Source organism: Pomacea canaliculata, linkage group LG14 (genome assembly GCF_003073045.1).
Source record: "Pomacea canaliculata isolate SZHN2017 linkage group LG14, ASM307304v1, whole genome shotgun sequence".
Taxonomy (NCBI): domain Eukaryota; kingdom Metazoa; phylum Mollusca; class Gastropoda; order Architaenioglossa; family Ampullariidae; genus Pomacea; species Pomacea canaliculata.
In genome coordinates, this window is record NC_037603.1 from 14,866,041 (window position 1) to 14,885,451 (window position 19,411).

Here is a 19,411-nt window from a genome sequence, read left to right on the forward strand (position 1 = left end):
CGTCTGCATCAACCGTTCCTATCCCCTTTGACCTCCATCCCTAGTCTGACCGACGGTGTCGATGATGCCCCTTGACCTTAACAAGCCTAGAAGAGGAAAGAAAGAAAAAAGTTTTCAATCTGCAAATTTTTGAAATGTAAATAAAATACTCTTCGTCTGCGAAACAGATGTTTATCATCACCAATCATGTTTTGCACTTGACAGGAGACTGTGGACGAACAATGGAAATGTCTTGCCCGCCCATGAATCAGTGTAAAATATGGCAGAACACGGGGACCGAGCAGGTGTTTATCAGTCCAAAGATCTTCGTATTACTGAGCCCGCCAGAAACGGAGGTAGTTAACGAGGGGAAAAAGGATACTTTTCATTTATTGACAGAAGTGTACTACACATGGCGCAGGCAAGGGCCCTGGAGAGGAATAGAGAGATGGGAAGAAGAGGAGAAAGAATGGAAAGGCAAGCACATCATAACTGCCGAACAGTCAATGAGGGGTCAGATGTGAAAGGTCATAGTTATGTTAATTAGTCAAGGGCTAATGTTGCGAGATAGAAGGGGAGATGCTACAAGATGGCAGCATCTGTGTTGAGGTATGCCCGTCCACACTGACAAAAGAGCAGAACAGAGAAAAAGTTACTGAAGAAGAATGATTATACATTGTTTCACGAGTCAGTTCATCATTGGCGTGTTCCGTCTTCATTTCTGTTTTACCTGCAACCAGACGGTCCTGGCATTAAAGTAAATGAAACAAGTGACCCCTAGAGACCGATTTCTGATATACATATACATAAACCTCTATCTGTCTCACTCACCCACACACAAATACAATCACACACACATCGTTATTCGTAAATGCAGTATGGACAGACAGACATCTACCCACTAAGCTCTATTCCTTGCCACCCTGATATGAAAGTGGCCAGTGATTGGAGTCTGGGATTCAATAACAAAGTGCCACGTCACTCACAGAAAACTCCGCAGTTTCAAATAGCCCATCATCACATTTCATGTCTTCACAGACCTCTGGAGAAAACGAGGTGCCACCCACTTTATACCTCAATTTTTCTGTCAGTGACACAACACAGAGTTGTCTACCTCCGACCTTCCGCAATTGTCTCGCGCATGTCCAATCCCCTGAAGCTTTTTATTCTTCCGGAATCAGACCGTGTCTGTCATTCTCTCAGTTTTTTGTTCCTTCGGTTCTCCAAGCCAATTTCCCATACAATTGTTGTAGACCAGGGGTAGGTAAAGTTTTCTTTTTACGAGCCGGTCTAAAAAAATCTAAGCTTTGTGGAGGTCCAGTAAAAATTAATATAAAAAGACCCTCGCCAGGTGACAACCCAGCAAACCTAGTGATAATGGAACGGACAACAAATGAGTATAAAATGGCGATCATTTTCCGAATTAATTTTGTAAATTAAAGCTGTTTCAAATCCCTCTCATTAAATGTTTAAAACCAACCTTCCCTTTGGAGGCAGCCGCCCACGATGCTCTCTAACAACTCCATCAGATATGCCAGTCTGTTATTTATTATCTTTTAATCTGTGCTAGAATGTCACGGACTGGCGATTTGTAACAAGCATTTGACAAATTAAATTTATTCAAATGAACCTAGGTTAAAAAAAAACAAAAACAACCGAGTAGATGTTGACAGACAGGCCGGTCCAAAGAGGTCCGCGGGCCATACTTTGCCCACCCCGGGTGTAGCGAGTAACAAAAGGTTTACGTGACCATATCAGTTATTAATGTGTTTGCTGCTCTGTCCCACTAAGCAATCGGATTACTTCGGGCACTACTTTCAGGCGCTGCTGTGTCTGAAGTCCATCATTCCGCCCTGTAATTTTATGCTCCGCCACGCACGCGCGTGCACAGATGAGTTGCGCGGGCGAGCGAGCGCCACGCCGACCATGCACGTGAGGTCGCAATTGTTTCCAATGGCTTGGCCTCGCTCCCACGTCGCGCCAACGCCAGTCGTCTGGCGCCAATGCCGCGTGGTCAACACCAGTCCTCGTCTTTGTGGTCTTCACAGTCGTCACAGTCGTCACAGTCGGCAACAGGTCACTGAGCGCCGATGAAGGGCTTGAGGAATTGTTCGAAGACTTTGATTATTCACTGGTTATTCATGGTCCCAGCCAGGACAGACAATCAGACAGGCCGCGGGAAGGAAGGAACATTAAGGTATGAGAATTTTTTTTTTTAAAGCTGGTCTTTATTGAATATCGTCCTTTTTATTATTGATGTGATTAATACGACCTGTGTATCCTCCACAGATTTTATAAACTCAAAGGATTGCGAAGTAGGGTTCATGAATTACCAATTGCCAACCAGAATTGCCCTCTGGGACAATCAAAGTCTTATCTTATCTTATGGAAACTTACCAAACATTGATAAACAGCCAAGCTGTGTGGAAGTCACTTTGTCATGTTAGGACGATAGTGAGGGACAGGACTTAAAAAGAAAGAAAAAAAAAAAGAACGAAAGACAAAGAGAAGATCCGTAGATAACCCTGTCTAGAACTAAACTGAATGCCTGGTACAGCACCAAAGAATCAATAATACTAATTATTAATTAATTAAGTAATAATAATTAATAATAGGATTATACAGAGATGGTGCGATCGACTTACAGATGAAGAACTGTGAGAGTGGTAGACAGTTACTGCTTCTTTGATAGGTTGAGTAGTACTCAGCGACCGTGATTTAAAATAAATGTTTTTTACATGCCTGCTAGATGTTCGCAGGGTAGTTGGTACCCTGCTCAGACTTAATACCCTGAGAGGGTAAAAGAATAAAGAATCTCAGATCTTCACAGTATGGACATAACTCCGAGAAACAGAGAGAGAGAGAGAGAGAGAGAGAGAGGTCAAGAAAAAGAATGAAGAGAAAGAATGTGGGTTGGGTCATGAAAGCAAACAAATAAGAATGCTCATAATAAAAGGTGGAATAAAAAAGGGAGAAAAATTACAGACACATGGTGTGAGAAACAGACAAAAGAAGATGAAAATTGTTAGGAGAAAGATGGAAGAAAAATGTTTCAGAAAAAGAAGCACACAAAATCGCTTACATACTTGGCAAGGGAAAAAAAAACCACACGCACGCATATCCCTCCCACACACACACAAACACGCACACAAACACACACAGGGAGGGGGAGGATACAGAGAGAGAGAGAGATCCATGAATGTATGCAAAATTAGGCAGAAAATCCAACCCGAAATTTTTGCCTGCGGGTGTAAAAGCCTATCTCCGGTGAGGAGAAGAAAAGGCATAAAATGCAAACTATAGATGAGAAAAAAATTAGACTTTAATGCGAAAGGATAAAAATTGGCAGGGAGGGATTACTGAAGGGAAAATATACGAACCTACAGAATGAATAGAAAGCTAAAATAAGAAATAACAAAATGTCCGGAAGAAACAAAAAACACAAATGTAGGAGCAGACAAATGGAGATGAAGCCGCTCACCTAAACGGATTCATGGCATCGGAAGAGTATGACAAGGAAAGACGAAAGTGCGGAACACCATTTTTTTGTTTATTATCAAAACTGACTTTTCTTTCCTTCCGTGAAAAATTCTTTATGAACGAAACCTCCTTGGTGACCTTTGAACTATCTGAACTATCTCACCTCTTTGGTCCCTGACGACGCTCCATCTTAGCAGTACTGAGTTGTGTTCAGTTGTTGTGCCAGCTGCTGAAACAGGTCAAAGGAAATCTCAATGAGTTCACATGATTTTTTATTTTTTCGGTGGTTCAAATGAACAGTTACTTACCATCGTGTCTCAAACTCAGCTGCGACTCACTTATCGGTTCCCGCCATGTTTTGTGCGCGGTCGTCAAGGAAACACAACTCCTTCATGACGTAGGAGGCGTCTTTTGACAAGAAAGGTAACTCTGTCAAGCCAGTCTTCTCTCCTTCATTCAGCTCTTCCTCGCTGAATTAGAAATGATCTCGCCCATCCCCTTGGTCCATGAAGTTCAGACCACCGGACTTACAAGACTAGAAGTGAACGCTTCTAACCGTCATTGTGGTCTCGATGACGTCACATGGCGGATTCGGCCAACCGCCACAGACTTATGTCTTAGACAAGGTTTCACAAAAAATAAACAAACAAACAAAAACAAAAACAAAAAAACCAACAAAAAAAAACAAAACAAAACAAAAACAAAAACAAAAACAAAAACAAAAACGATTGTTTTGCAACAGAAATTTTTGTACGAAGAGATTGTGAAACGATGTGAAATAATATAGTTTATCATTTAAGCCCAGTGTCATTCCACTTGCTTGAAAATGTTTTTGTGCCAACGGCTTCAGCTGTTGCTGCTCGGTGCAAAAACAACCTCGTGAAAATAGCTGGATGCATGGATATTGTGTAATGTAGTGGAATGAAGCGTGAAACAGCATTTTGCGTGTCTTGAAAATTGAGTCCTATGCTTCACCGCCCTAACGACAACCTTATTCTTATCAACCTACCATCAGCAGCCAGGTGTTCAACAAATAAAAAAGCCTGTCAGTGGAGAAAGGTCAGAGTTAGAAAATATTAAAAAAGAAATATTTTTTTTAATTTTTCAAGCGTTTTGTAATAAGAGAGAAATAAATGGCAGGAATGAGAATTTCTGGGGGTAGGGGACCCCACGGAGTCAACTCAGAGACAAGAATCAGGGAGAGTGGCTGAGGCCGTCTGTTACCTTGACGGCACACAAAGGAAAAGCAAAACAATTTGGGTGTCTGATGCTGGTTCGACTATCTGGTTTCACACCGCCCGCGCCAAACCATTGTGTATGTTATCGACGAAAGCTGGTTGCAGACAGACAGTTAACCGACACTTTCTTTCCATCTCCTGCCTTTTTCATCTTTATTCAGGAGAGCAGACCTTTGGTGAAGCCAGACATCATAGGTGAAGTGTTTGGAATATTGTGGACTGTAGATTGAAATGAGAAAGGTTTCTAAAAAAATATAAAAAATTAAGATGATGAAGGACTAAGGTGTAGAAGAAGGCAAGGTGTGGTCACCTTTACCACGTGAAAAAGAAATGAGAAGTTCAAAGGAGGGTTTAATTATTATCATCCTTTGACAGGTGGGAGGGACTGTCTGGTACCACAGGGTGTAAACCACATCAACACGGTAGGTGCGCGGGGAGATTGACTTATAAAGCGGGGTGTAAGGTTGGAACCTATTCAATCGTGGAGGAAAGGAGAAATAATTCAACAGTTTAGTGGATCGATGTGCTAGGTGAAACCCGAACTGTGGTGTCGTTGGTCTTATCTCTCTCTCTGTGATGAAAGCAAGTTTAATCATTTTTGTTCTCCCCTTCGGACCGTCTGTCCCTCCCTTCATCATCCTGTTCTCTTTTCTACCTTTCTTTCTATTTTTATTTTCAGAAAATGAGATGCCGCCAACGCAATTTACAAATTCTGAAAATGTCCCACAATGCACCGCGAGATTCGCGAAGATTATCGCCCAGTCTCGCTGGTGGCGTAGTGTTGCGAGTTACCGGCCTTGTCCCGCTGTCTTTTTTAATCAAGATGATGCGCTCTGGGAATGGCCTCCGCAAAAACATGGCCTCCAACCCAGCAATTTTAGTCCAGGATCTTCCCTCCATCTGCATCATTGTGTGCAATAATAGGGCCAGGCGACCTGGGACAACCGTCAGGAGGACTTACGACGCTACGAAGCACGTGGTGGTGCTGGTGGTGGTGGTGGTGCTGGTGGTTTTTGGGAGAGGAGCTGAGCGCTTATCTCGAGGAATAAAATTTGTTTCCTCGAGTCGTGACTGGTACGAAGCTAAAGATTCTTTTTACACAATCGCCTGACAGAGCTGCTCAGCGGAATTTAAGTGTCACGATTGGGAAAACGCAGACAATATTTATGCTAAACCTTTGAAACCATTTTCACCTTAACAGGTTCTAGTTGAAAGCGAGCATTTCAAACTTTACCTTTTTTTGGTTTTGTTTTCACGGCTTTTGTGAGGCGCTCAATCATTTCCACGTTGGTTTGTATCACAGTGAGGACATAATCCTTCGAGGCTGGGATCCATGTACATCCTTTACCCACTTACAACCCTTTGATTCCAATGAAGCTCCTCCAGTTTCCTACACCTTAACCTCAGTAAATTAAACTACCACTACTCGGTAGTCCATGAACAAGTCCATGAACCAGACCGGTGGAGCCTGAACTTTACTTAGAAGTTGATCACCCGCCATGGGAGGCTATTAGCATCATCACTTGGGGAGCCTGCATGGAGTTTACTCAGTCTCACCTTCCAGCTCGCTAAGAAATGCGATATAAAGTACACACCGTGAGAAACAAGGTAAACAACTCTCCGCTTGTTGTCAGATGAAGACACGACAGCCAAACACGTTTTCTTCGCTGTTTCTTCATCGTAAACATCGTAAACAACGTTTTACTGTGAATTTCTTGTAGAAACTCTGATGCTTGTTTTGTTAACATCAAAATTTCATCCTTGTATTTAAAAAAAATCTCCTTGAATAGTTTTTGCTAACAAAAGACGGCATTGCGATAGACTGTTTCGCCTACTCATATTTTTACATTTATTTTTTATCACCGAGGTGGGCGAGCTTGTTTTGAGGCTGCTTGTGATTTTTATTATCAGGGCCTCAGCCTCCTCAGCTGCTCAGCACTTTAAGATGAGTTGAAGGCTGTGCTAGATGAAGGAGACACAAAAAGAACGCAGAAAGAAAGGAACGTACACTTATAAAATAAAATAAAATAAAATAAAATAAAATAAAATAAAATAAAATAAATAAAATAAAATAAAATAAGTTTCATTCGATGTAAAAAATGTTTTATGTTATGTAAAGGGATTATTTTGTTCAAGAAATCTCCAGATTGTCATCAGAAAAGAATTATCTTCCTTGGCTCTAAGATTCCATAGAATCATCCTTATAATATCATTTGTCTGCAGAATGTAAAAAAAGTATTCTTCAGGTTTAACATGTTTATTTTTGAGTTTAGTGGTAGAGCAGGTACTCAGAAAAATGAGATTTATTATATAAATTATTAGAACTATATTTGTTATGACACTAACTGTAGGAATTGTGTGAGTATGCATGCATGTATGTTGTCTGAAAGAAAAATGTGTGTACATGTGTTTACTTGTGTGTGTGGTGGAATGGGTCAGTGGAGACAGAACTAGTGAGAGAGTGAAGAATATTTTCATGTGTGGGTACACACGCTGGTGCAGAAAGATGTCACGTGGGAGTGATAAGAAAAGGAGAAAGGAGAGCGACGAATGTTTCTGTAGACGAAAAGAAAGTTTGCAACAATACAGATCATTTATATTTTTTTTCTTCCTTTGATTTTGCTCAAAACCTTTTCCTTGAAGCCTCGTAGGCTGCTTTGTAATTCCACGTGCGCCATCTATTACAAAAAGAGAGCTTGTCAATTAGAAATGCATATCCCTTTATTCTTCTCAGACATGTTTTGGTTGAATAAAAATCTTCGAAAACCTGAAGGATTAGACGGGTGGTAAGATATTCTGAAAAGGAAATGGAATTGCATGATGAGTTGTTGAGAGAGAAAAACTGAGAGAGAACTGCGAAGGATTCTGTACTTGCGTGACATCAGATCCGGTTTCTCGTTACATCACGTCTGCGCTTGCGTGACACCAGATCCGGTTTTTGCGGATAACAGATATGGTCTTAACATCAGATCCGGCTTAGGGTAGCAAGGATACAGTTCTCTTCAGCATCAGATGGCAGACTGCTAACAGTTTTATTTTGAGGCTCATTTGTCATCTGAAAAGAGAAGTCCAGGATAATAAAAAAATGTTTTATTGAGAGTGATATCATCTTAATCCTCAAAATTCAACACTTTCTGCGCATGTGTGTGTGTGAGAGAGAGAGAAATAGAGAACAGCTTGCCGAAATGAATTAGAGATGAGAGAAATTAAATTATTTCAAAAAATATTTTTTCTGTTAGCGCTTGTGGAGATGATTATTCTCTGAGTAGACGATGACAATAAAGCCCATCAACACCACCACACCATCCTCACTGGACTTTATTGTAAACCTTTCGATTCATTGTACAAAAGGGGTTTGTGGTCCTGAAATATTTTGCTATCTTAGTACAAATCATATCCGCCAACGGTAATGGTGTAGAGTGTATCATATAAAACTTTATCCGAAAAAAAAAAAAAGAGGAAATCTGACAACAACTTTCCCAAATCATTTCTCCATTGATGTTGAGCTAATTTATGCCGACAGCCCACTAATCAAGACTAACTGGCTTGCTTAGCTTTAATGGAAGTGTTATCTCCTTGGCTAATATGTGTTATTAGTCTCTTCCAAACTAAAGGAACTGTCTTATCTGTTCTGATGGCGGGGCTATCTTTTTGCCCAGAAAGTGCTAATAATCCTGCTAACGGGTTTGTCTGCCAAGCGTGACTTGCTCTGACTCCCGTGTAATCCATTACATTACACCAGCACCCTGCTGCCCAGGAGGAGGCTCACATTTCTTTGCTCCACCAGACGATACACTCCGAAAGTCTGTTTTCATTTGAGCTCCTGCCAACCAGGACGAAATCTTAGAAGATTTACAGGATGTGCTGCAACTTCAGTTAAGACTGCAGGCTCCTCTGTCAGTTTTCCGAAAAATTCTTCCAGTTGAGGACAGATTCTCGTGGGAGGAAGAAAGAGAGCTGACCGGATGTTGTCTGGTGAGAGGGTTTCTTTCTCCTCGCTTTCGTCTGCTTTCTGACGAAGGTCGATTCATTTTTCCCGGAGGCTGTGAAGCACCCGCGTCTTGCTTTCTGGACATCCTTATTTGCTCGTTTGTCGTTGTTGTCATGGTAATGAGTTTGCGAAGACCTGGGATGAGAGCAACCCTTAGAAAGAAGACTTTTTGGTCAAGAGTTTCTGTTTTTTCGATTCAGAAATTTTCCAAAGGTTTTACTACAATGGAGGTTAAAAACAGATCTTTTGTGGAATCTGAGCTAAAAAAATCTAGCACTTTGAAAACAGAAAAAAAACGGTTTGAGGATGTAGATGAGCACCTGCTGCTGTAACGTCCACATCTGCCCGTCCGTCACTTTGTCAGATGCGGTAAACAGCAAAATATTGGGTCGGGGGATCGAAGAGCACCTGTCTGTAAACCGTCTTTGACGTCACGCGCAATCACGTGGCATCATTGACCCAATCCTCTTATACAGTTTGGGTTCTCATCCACTGGTACGGCTCGGTTACTTGAGTTTGGTCCACTCACACAGTTTGGCACGTTGAACCGCACATATAGTTTTGTGTAGGGTTATATATACATCTTGAGAACAGAAGGTTCAAAATGAAAAATTCGCCTAATCCTGCTGTGTGAAACCTAGCTATCCACTCTTAATTGAAGAAAGCATTAAATACACATATCATAAAGCATTGGCCATTCGCAAAGAAATTTTTGAATTTGGCAGCAAAGCTTTCAATAGCTGGAGACCGCAAACACCGCAAGGGGTCGCCCCAAAAGAACAATGACATCACATCTTGTTATGGTTACCGTGCTGTTCTCTCTTTTTTTATTGTAATAGCTCCCACAGGCAGAAGGCGAAATAAGGCAGAAAACAAATATTGATTTATTCTGCAATGAATCAACACAATGTGACATCAGAGAAGGACGCAAGGGATGAATAAAAAATCGGAAGAAGCAGGCAAGCAGTGTGATCATTTGATCCAAACCACCATCTTCAGTGAAAATTTTTTAAAATATATTTTGTTCACATTGAAAAGGTACTGTGACACGAAAAAAGTAGAAAACTCGTTTACTCTTACTTTTTATTCAGTTTAGTCTCCTAAACAGACATCATTCCTTTACAGGACAAATCCAATCGGATAAATAAACAAAGTAAGTTCTTAATACCAGTAATTTCCGCTTGTCGGCGTCACGATCGGAACTTTAGCACGAGATAGCTATTCTCAACTCAAAGTGCGCATGCGTAGACTGGCAAGAGACACGCATGCGCAGACAAGATGGAATGGCTGGCTTGATAAACGAGGAGTGCTCTGAGATGAGGATTCGCAATGAGGTTCGAATGGCTGTCTCGTGCGAAAGTTTAGATCGTGTTGTAAACTTGGTTTACCCGACAGTATCTGTCTAAAGTGTAATGTCATCGGCTGGAAGATGACCATTCCCTGCCTCATCTGTTAGGACAATGATTGTTTTTAAAATAACGATGTCATCCACTCTGAGACAGCCGTTCACATTTATACAAGAAAGATGTGTCATCTGACACCACAGACACTGTTACTTCTGGCACCACAGGCATTGTCACAAGAGTTCTGTGGTGATGGTTTGGAAGAGTAGCATACCACCCTGGCGTTTCCTCTTCACTGTCGTCATCCTGAAGGTATGGCGCCTCCCGCAGTTGAATGTCCTTTATCTTGGAGTATACCAAATGATCGTCTAGGTACACAAGAAGGACTGAATTAAACAGTTCGGCATGGTGGTCTGCATTAACCTCTGGAAAGTGGCTGGTGTGGACGTCAGACCCATTGGCATCCTGGAACGGGCGTGTTGCCAGCGGCCCTAGCCAGTCCTTTTGTTGACAATGTCTTCTCAAGATGAGCTTCATGCACGGCTGCCTGTACTGCCTGCGCCACATCTTCGGTAGAGTCCATTATCTGATCAAGGACGTTCTTCCCTAGTAGAAGCGACACGCGCCTCCTGCGCTCACTTGTGACCACATCGACCAGGTCCTTGACCACCAGGATAGGAACGTCCTCAGACGCTGGCCGTAAACATGTCCACCACCGCCACTCCTGAGTTTGTTTTAGCTGTAAGTCCTGTATGTGCCCTCGTGCCCACTCGTCAGTGACCGTCGTTACCTCACTGCCGGTGTCGAGCAACGCCATCACTCAACTGCCATAAATGACAACCTCCGCCGTCGGACACTTTCCAGTCAGGCCAGCTACACTTTATTTCCCTGTCATCCTGTTACGCACGACGGGGGCAGTCACTTTCCCTGAACGGTCGGGCTGCAGTCCTCCGAGATGGTGTCAATCGCCGCCACTTCGACGCTCTGCGCCGCCTTCTACCTCGCCTGCTTAAATTCTGGAGCTTCGCGGCGTATTCGTCGACCACCTCATCACGTTGCTGTGGCACTGATGTCGACATCCTTCCGTTCGCCGTACGCCTCCACTAGGACACCCAAGATCTTTCTCGGCGTATCTCTTGCGTCATGCGGAAGCATCATAACTCGACGTCTGGCAGGTCCCTCCAGCGAGCTCAAGATGTAACCACGAGCCGCATTCTGACACATCGGGTTTTTGGCGAGAGCTCACTCGACCTCTGTTTCAATCTCGTCGACACTCGTTGGTCCACCGGCAAACTACTGAAAGCGGACTAACTAGTATGCTCGTAGAGCCTCTGCCCACCCAACGGATAGCATCATGGTCCTCTCTATGTACTAATCTTCTGTCGTGGGCTTCTGCCCGTGATGAACAAATGTTTCTTTTTGTTCAGCAGTGCTTTTAGGCCCTTGGTCACCCAAGGTTTGTTGTTAGGATAAACATACACTGCCTTGATGGACTGGTGCAATCAACACTATTTTACTCCTCACTTTTACTCCTAACTGTTTGTTAAATGTCTGTATGTGTATGTGAGCAAAGACAAATTTCTGTCCTCCTGGGCAGACAATAAAGTCTGTTTTGATTTGATTTTGATTTTTGATTTTGAATTAAAGGACATAATAGGTAGAGAGAAGACCATTTATCATATTCTAGAAAAAGTAAATCTTGAATTTATCAAAGTGATCCGCTGGACAATTTAAATCTTGAGTTTAATGCTGTTATCTGCTGGGATGACCATTCACTTACATGCTATAACAGTCTATGTATATAAAAGGGTTTAGCAAGAACTGAATTTGTCTTTAATCTATGAACAAACCGTACATTTCATTCAGCCTTGAGGTAATGAATATTTATGCAATCTGTAAGTACAAAACTGGAACCCACCATCTATTAGAAAGTTATAAACGGAAATAGAAAATTAAATTTGTTGTTTTTACAAGAGTAACAGAAAATTGTTCCGTCCTAAATTCTTTAAGCTGGAGAAATTAGAAAAGAGTAATAGACTACATTTTTCTACTCTATTACCGTGAAAATAGCATGGAATACCAATTTATCCTTCGTGAACAGCAGCTGTGTTTCCAGGGCAATAATGACATTTCAGAGAATGAAATTTTTGGCGATGACAATCTGACAATAAAGAGATGCCACTAAAGACAGTTGTCTTAGAAACAGTCATTGCACGGAAAAAGCTCTGAAATGTGAAATTTCTTCTCAACGTGTTTGGATGCCCCAAGGTCCTAAAGTTGAGTGAGTTTGTAATGTTGTAAGGAGCTGCTGGACTTTGCCCTCGTCAGTCGTGGACTGTCGGCTCTCCTTAGCAGCCACTCGAGCGGAAAATATCCACAGGCGGACATTAATAATTAATCTTCGCAATCGCCGCAAGGAAGAAACAGGGATGAATGATGGAAGGATGAACACAGTTTCACGTATATGTCCACTATTGTCTATTGTCATAAACACATCACTCTGTATCTCTGTCTATCATATATATAATGCCAAAAGGCGTGAAATGTTCACTATAAATATATTGTTAGATAAAGTTCAAGTATCAGAAAGTTGGTGATCCAGTCGCTGACCAGTATGAAAACTTTTGCAAAGTTTTGGGGAAAAAAACCGTGGGTCGATGAAAGATTGCATGCCACCCGATACCTTTAATAGAAGAAAACACTGGAACTCGGCCTAACGACGAAGTTTAAAAAAGTTCTCTTCCAATTTTAGAGTGCAGATGAGAGTAATGTAATCTTTGGTGTTGGGCAGAAAAAGTACGATTGAGGAAAAAAAAAATTATTTGAGGAACAGAGGTCAAGGATACCAGAACATTTCACAGACGCTACGTGGGATTTAATTTTAATTCTTGTTAGTACTTACACTCTCCAACATCCGCTTCCTCCTTCTCTCTGTCTCTGTATCAGTTCTGTAGCCCATTACATCCTGCAAAACATAATGCTCAGACATTTGTTTTTCTGCCTTGTGTCATTCAATGTTCAAAATCTTCTCATCAACAACAACAACAACAACAACAACAACAACAACAACAACAACAACAACTTAGTGCTGCCAAGTTCCGACTATGTTTACTGACAAAAAACAAGCAAACAAACAAACAAAAAATAAACAAACAAAAACAAAAAGATAAAGAAAACAAAAACAAAACAAAACAACCAATATCTCTTCAGTTTTTCCAGGAACTGAAGTTTTCAATGGCCTGCTCATTTAAATCATGTTATTTTTGTCCACAAAATGGCGGATTTGCCGAGCGTTGATCGAAGCATGTCTGCAAAAACATTTTCCTTTTAGCATATTTTGTTGTTTTTTTTTCCCTTACCTCAGGGACCTTCATTTCACTGAATCAGGATGGCTTTTAATTGAAATCAAACGATGTGCGTATTGTGATTATTTTAACTGTAGAGCAGGCAACTCACTTTATGACATTTAATGTAAAATAAAACTTTTAACACAGAGGAACAATAATCAAATAACTTATTTCTAAAACTTCTCTGGATTGGAAACTTTTAATTCTTGACTGCTTTTCGTCTTATCAATAATGACCTGAAATCCATTTACCAAGGTAAAATAAAGTAGTTGACAAAAAGTTGACAAGCCTGGCGCAAGAGGACAGACCTCTTCATTGTGAAGTTAATAAGACGCCGAGGGACACCCGGGGTTGTTACGTAACCACCCGTAGACAGAAGCAGCGATGATGATGGATTGTCCAAGTGTCTCCGGCTGCTTTTGGCGATCGTGAATGGCATGACATTTTTCGGTCTGGGACAAGATATAATCTCAAACTTTGGTCTGTCGTCGGCAATTTTTTTTCAAGGAACTTTCTTTTGCAGTATTGTGTCGTCTACCTACAAAGTAGGTTTCAACTTTACATGCTGTTTGTATGTTTAATTTTCTTTTATAATATTATGTTAATATTAGAAAGTAGTACTTTAGTTTTTATTTCTTAACATCGGATGTATACATAACATTAATGACTTTTGAGAGGAATGACTAGCATCGACTTTCTTCTCGAGGAACAGCAACCGACAACTTTGGAGATCGAAACCTGACAGAAGAATACTAAAATTTTTGGACTTTATAAATTATGTTTGTAGGTGCATTCATGAATAGGAAGATATTCATATTGTCAAAAGACTTTGGATCATTCCATTCAGAAAAATCAGTTCTATTCATTGAGCCATTGCATAGGACAAGGAGTCTGGAATAGTACTGAAGTGTATGAAGTAAAGTAAAACAAATTGAATGGCTTAGTGTCGATGGTGATGTGTTCAGAGATGGCTGATGAAGCCAATCTGGACCCCGAAGAGTCTCTCACATGCAGAGCTTACTTGAGGATGTGTAGTGTGGTAGGTGAAGACACTCTGGCCTTGCGACCTGTGCATTTGTCTTGCTGCCATGAACTCAAGTGCCCGGGTACCCCGGGTGAGGTGTTGCACCAGGATGGGCGGTGAAGGGCAAGGGTTATCCAGTTGCCAGTATCAATGCCAAGGTCTTTAAGGATGGATTTGGGATCTTTTGCGGTGGCTTTCATGTCCTTGATGTGATTTAGACCATTGCCTTGGCATGTTTTAAATAACGCATGGGAAATAATCCACTGTGAAAAGGCATGTAGAGGAAAAGGAGTTAAGCAAAACCTCGACTTCCTCGCTTCGATTCCCCATACAGGTGCCGGGGCTCACACAAGGCAGAAATCAAATGCTGCTGGCCAAAGGAGATCAAGGAAAGGAACACGGAAGGAAAACAGGGGATGAACGAAAAAAAATTTAACAAGTTGGCGTAAAAAACACACGTGGCTGCTGTCAATGTAAACAAACTGGCGCTCGTGTTAGCACAAAAGGGTGAAAGTTTTTTGAAAACTGCACAGGAACTTTGCTTCCAGCAATTTAAGCAGGTGCATTTTTAATTTTTCTCTTTTGTCCTTCGATTTTTGTCCTTTCTTCCTTTCAGACGCATTAGAGTGACCTCCCTTTCGCCTTAATTTATGAAGACAGTTATTGTTCACTGTCGTTGGACTTAATAATTATTTTTATCTTTAATGGACTGAGCACAATTCATTCAGGAACTTCATTATTTAAGAGCACATGAAATGGCATCATGACATTTTAAAAATACAGATAAATGTGATTGATGCCTTTCTGTTCCTCCATAACTATTTTAGCGAGGTGTTGAGTGGACGGTTGAGACATTCTGAGATGACAAATGTCTAATGAACAAGCCGTCGACACGATTGCTAAAAAGTAAAAAAGTGCAGACATTGGATTACCATGCGAAGGTGTTTAATGGAAAGGCAAATATTCTCGGAGTTCGCAAAGTTCACTTCATGCAATTGATATCTCTTTGATATTCACGTAGGAAGGAAATTTAACTGGAAATTTTAAACCAGGTATTAAGGATGGGATTTTTAAAATGCCAGAATTTGGTGCAGAAAAGACAATGCTTTTCAAGTACAGGTGATTTTCAGTTAACTTCACAGTGTGATTTTCGCACATTAAATGGACTTTCCAACACTGTGTTACGTGTGAGAACGAGGCGAGGTGGGGGTGACAGAGGAAAGTATAAATAAAAATAAAAACAGTTCATAAACATCACAATCTCGGAAACTGTCTTCGTCTGCGAAGCCTTTTTTATGGCGAACCCAAACAGGAGACTGATATGAACATTTTCAAATTCAAAAAGTGAAAGGACTGGTCTGTCTGTGCGCTTCATAACATCACAAGCGTGAAAAGGGAGGCAAACATTGTTCACATGAAATATTCATTTGATCTCAACCCCCAGGCCCTCCTTTCCCGCAAAAATGAGAGATTGTAATATCACAAACAAGCGAATTGAGGCTCATGCATTGTCACCTGCTGTGTTGAAACATAAATCTTTGACAAAGACTTTTTGTCTAACTCAAAAGAGCTTTGTGTGTGCCTGCTGTCCTTGCATATTGAATATTGTCGGTGATGGTTGTAACAGCAGTGTTGTAGGGTAGAGCAGCAGTGAGGGGTTAATTCCTAGTATAGTGCCATTTAAAGACAGCCATCCTGGATCAGAGGTCATTGTATTTTTCTCTCTTTGTGGATGTTACAATTTTAAGAGAGATGAACAACAAGGGTTAATATTTTTCAGGGTGGTTTGGGTTTCTCACCCTCTTCATCTTTCCCTGTAGTGTGAAAGGGGAAGCTGAGAGGTACAAGCATTTTTGTACAAACACACCAAGCACACTGACTCTCCCACTCATCCACTGCCAGACCACGGTCCAGAGACCCACCTCACCCACACATCTCCTCCAGACCCACCCACCAATCCCTGTTTAGCGTTCGACGACCAGTTCGCTCATTTCTTGAAAGATAAATATTACGACTCCCTCGACAGAACGTAACAGCTATGACGAGCCTCCTTGTCTGTGCGAAGGGACAGTTGGATAACCCTCCTGCTGACCCCTCCATAACCGTCGTGCTCAGACTTGACCCCGGCTAATTCCCACTTCACCCTCTTCTTCCCTACTTCCGACTTTATCCCTCATTTCTTCTCTCCCTTCCTGTTGTCTGTTTTTGCGATTCTTTATATCTTCTGTCTATTTCTCGCTCGCATACTACATGTCTTATTTTCTCCTCTCCCCTGTAGTTCGTCTCCAAAGACTCGTAACCGAGAAAAACGACGGAGGGCTTTGGAGGGGGCGGGGGAATGAAACCCTCTTCATGACAAGACTGTAACCGCAAGAAAAGAAGGACGCTAATGGCAGAAACCGCAGAAAAAGAGAAGAAAAAAAAATCCTTCGATCTTGGCCACACCAGAGTCGGGGCCCCTTACGTCCTGCTCTGAACACGGAGGGTATCGGCGGGTCGCCGGAGGGAGCGCTCTCTTCCCACAGTAATGAGACTTCCCGAAGCCGCTTTGTTCCAGTGTCAGAGATGGCGGGGACGAAGCATGATGGCGCAAAACAACAAAAGGTTGAGGAAGAAATGATGGCAGAAAGAAGCCCTCTCAGTCCTCCACCAACATCGAGAGAAGAAGAAGAGAGGAGGGGAGAGCTTGTGTAATTTACTAGTGCGCCTGCTGTGTCGAGAGTCCGGGTTTGAAATATTTGTTAAAGAATTCAGGACAGACCTCGGGTAAGTAATCGGAGTCTGCCACCGGCTGGCCTTGGTTGCTGCTGAGCCATGTAAGTGATGAAGGGGTAGGGATGAGAAGAGACGGGTGGCAGAGAAAGTTCGGAAAGGTGAGAAAAGTCACGAGAGGGCAAAGAAAGATAAAAGAGAAAGATTGTTTATTCCTTTTGTCTTCAGTCTTTTGAAGTGAATCGAAGAAGGTGGCAAACTTCGTCCTTCTGGTACAGAAACAGGACCAATACAGTGTGATAATGGCTTCTCTGCAATATTATATCAGAAGAGATATTATTTTACCGGTATTGTAGCAGAATCAAAAGAATATTTGCACTACTAGAATATTATACAAGATTATACAATATTATATTATACAAGAATCAATACAGTTTTTTTCCAGCGTTGACACAAATTATACCAGCATCTACAAAATACATTTGGTCTTGCTTCAGATTATGTTCTCAAAGAAGTAAAAACTTGTGTTAAGGGAATAAAATATTGAAATATCAAGGATTCTACTGTCTACGATTATTTTTAAAACGAAAGTAAGCAAAACATTTACAGGGCTTAAGAACGCAAATATTGAATTATCTTGGAGAAATGAGAGCTAGAGAGAAAAAAGAGCGAGTGAGAGGAAAGGAGAAATGGAGATGATAAAGTGAGAGAAGAAAGAAAGAGTGAAGAAATAAATGATTTAGAAGCGGGAAGGAGGAAAATGGGTTGGGAGGAGAAGTGGCTGGGGGATAGTATGACGAGAGGCTGCAGAGAAAGCTACACTCACAGTTAATAAACATCGCCATGTGCAGATCTGCTTTTACAACAAAAGTGTTTGCATGTTCTTCTGTTTTCATGTCTTCTTTCTGGTCTTTACAGTGGCGATCGAGATGAGAAAATAAACAAAAAGTAGTCCCTAACCGTTCGGTCGTTGAAGGATGGTGTGTGTGTGAATGTCAGAGCTCGCACCTTTTTTTCACGCCCACCCAGTTGATGCTGCACACGCAGTCACCTGCATCTTTTTCTCTCTTCACCAACCCTCTTCGAAGCCAGGTATCCATTCAACAGCTGTGTTTCAAATAGGTTGGAGGGTGGGAAAAGAGGACGAGTACGCTGCGCAACACGGGAATCGAACTGGATAGTGTTGCCAGTCTCCGAACTCCAGCATCGATGTTCTAACCATTCGGATACCCGTTTCCCTCAAGCACAAGATACGAATCAACCTTTTCCTGACTACTGTTTATGCTCACTTCTCTACTATATCATCCTCACGCTCAATTCATCTCCCTCCCTACTTCTCCTCGGTCCAGCGGATGATGCTCACGAGGTCATGACCTCCCTACTGGCACAGGAAGCCTGCCACTAGTCTCTTCCTATTTAGCGCGAGGCTCACTTCCTGCAGGCGCCTGTCATTTTAGGAAGACAATGCTTTAATGTGGGTTTTCTTGCTCGCCATTTCGCAGAGACTATATGAGGAGCAGGTTTCCTCTCTCGTCTTGCCACAGGGCCCACTCCTCCCACCCACTCCCTCACCCCACCCCGACTGCTCTTTCTACAGCACTCATTAATACCTCCCATTAGGCAGAAACCGATCGTGTCACACGATACACAAAATGAACAGGTTTCGTATTCAAATTTCAGCTGTTTGGTGGGTCAGTTGGGTGCACTATTTATTTTAGTCTGTTTGAATACAGTCTCATAGTCTGCGACTACAAAAACAACAACAGCAACATATAATAAACATTTCTTCACTCAGCAGGGAGCTTAGTTGCCTTTGAAAAAAGTACAAATACATGTATATATAAAAATAGAAAAATGAGGTTTTGATCCTCTTCTGGAATGAAAGAAGACTGACTACAGTTGCCCATATAAACTGTTGCTCGAGAATGTTCTTAAGGACCTTTCTTAGCAAATGTCTGTGTTCCATACAAAATCTTTTGTCTTGAGCTCTATTTAGGAAATTTTTAGTATTTTCCGCAGGCATGTGGTCTTGAATGTCTGTTATCCTTACCTCTCTTTTCTTCTTGCATATATATTTCCCTATACTATTTCCTTTCACAAAATAAAGAAAAATTAACTGCTTTGGGCTGTTCTGTCGGAAGTAAGAAAAGATAGATTCACCGATTGTGTTACATTCTAATTTCAACCCCAATTTGGCAAATTTCCTGCATTGTCCACGGAAATGTTAAGAAACAATCAATTCCCCTGTCGACTTAAATACGTCCGTGCTAAGTGCCCCAGGTAATATGAAAATGATT

At 41.6% G+C, this 19,411-nt stretch overlaps 1 protein-coding gene across 2 annotated transcripts in view; it reads left to right on the forward strand.

Annotated features, from left to right (window-relative positions):
• The first annotated feature begins 1,405 nt into the window (after window positions 1–1,405).
• The window catches only part of LOC112555695 (growth hormone secretagogue receptor type 1-like), a 31,358-nt gene continuing 13,352 nt past the window's right edge, over window positions 1,406–19,411 (forward strand). Inside the window, exon 1 of one of the 2 annotated variants that reach the window (XM_025224185.1) lies at window positions 1,406–2,176. The gene's annotated coding sequence lies outside the window, so the exon portion shown is untranslated. The remainder of the gene's footprint in view (window positions 2,177–19,411) is intronic. The other variant, XM_025224184.1, reaches the window with a different exon arrangement.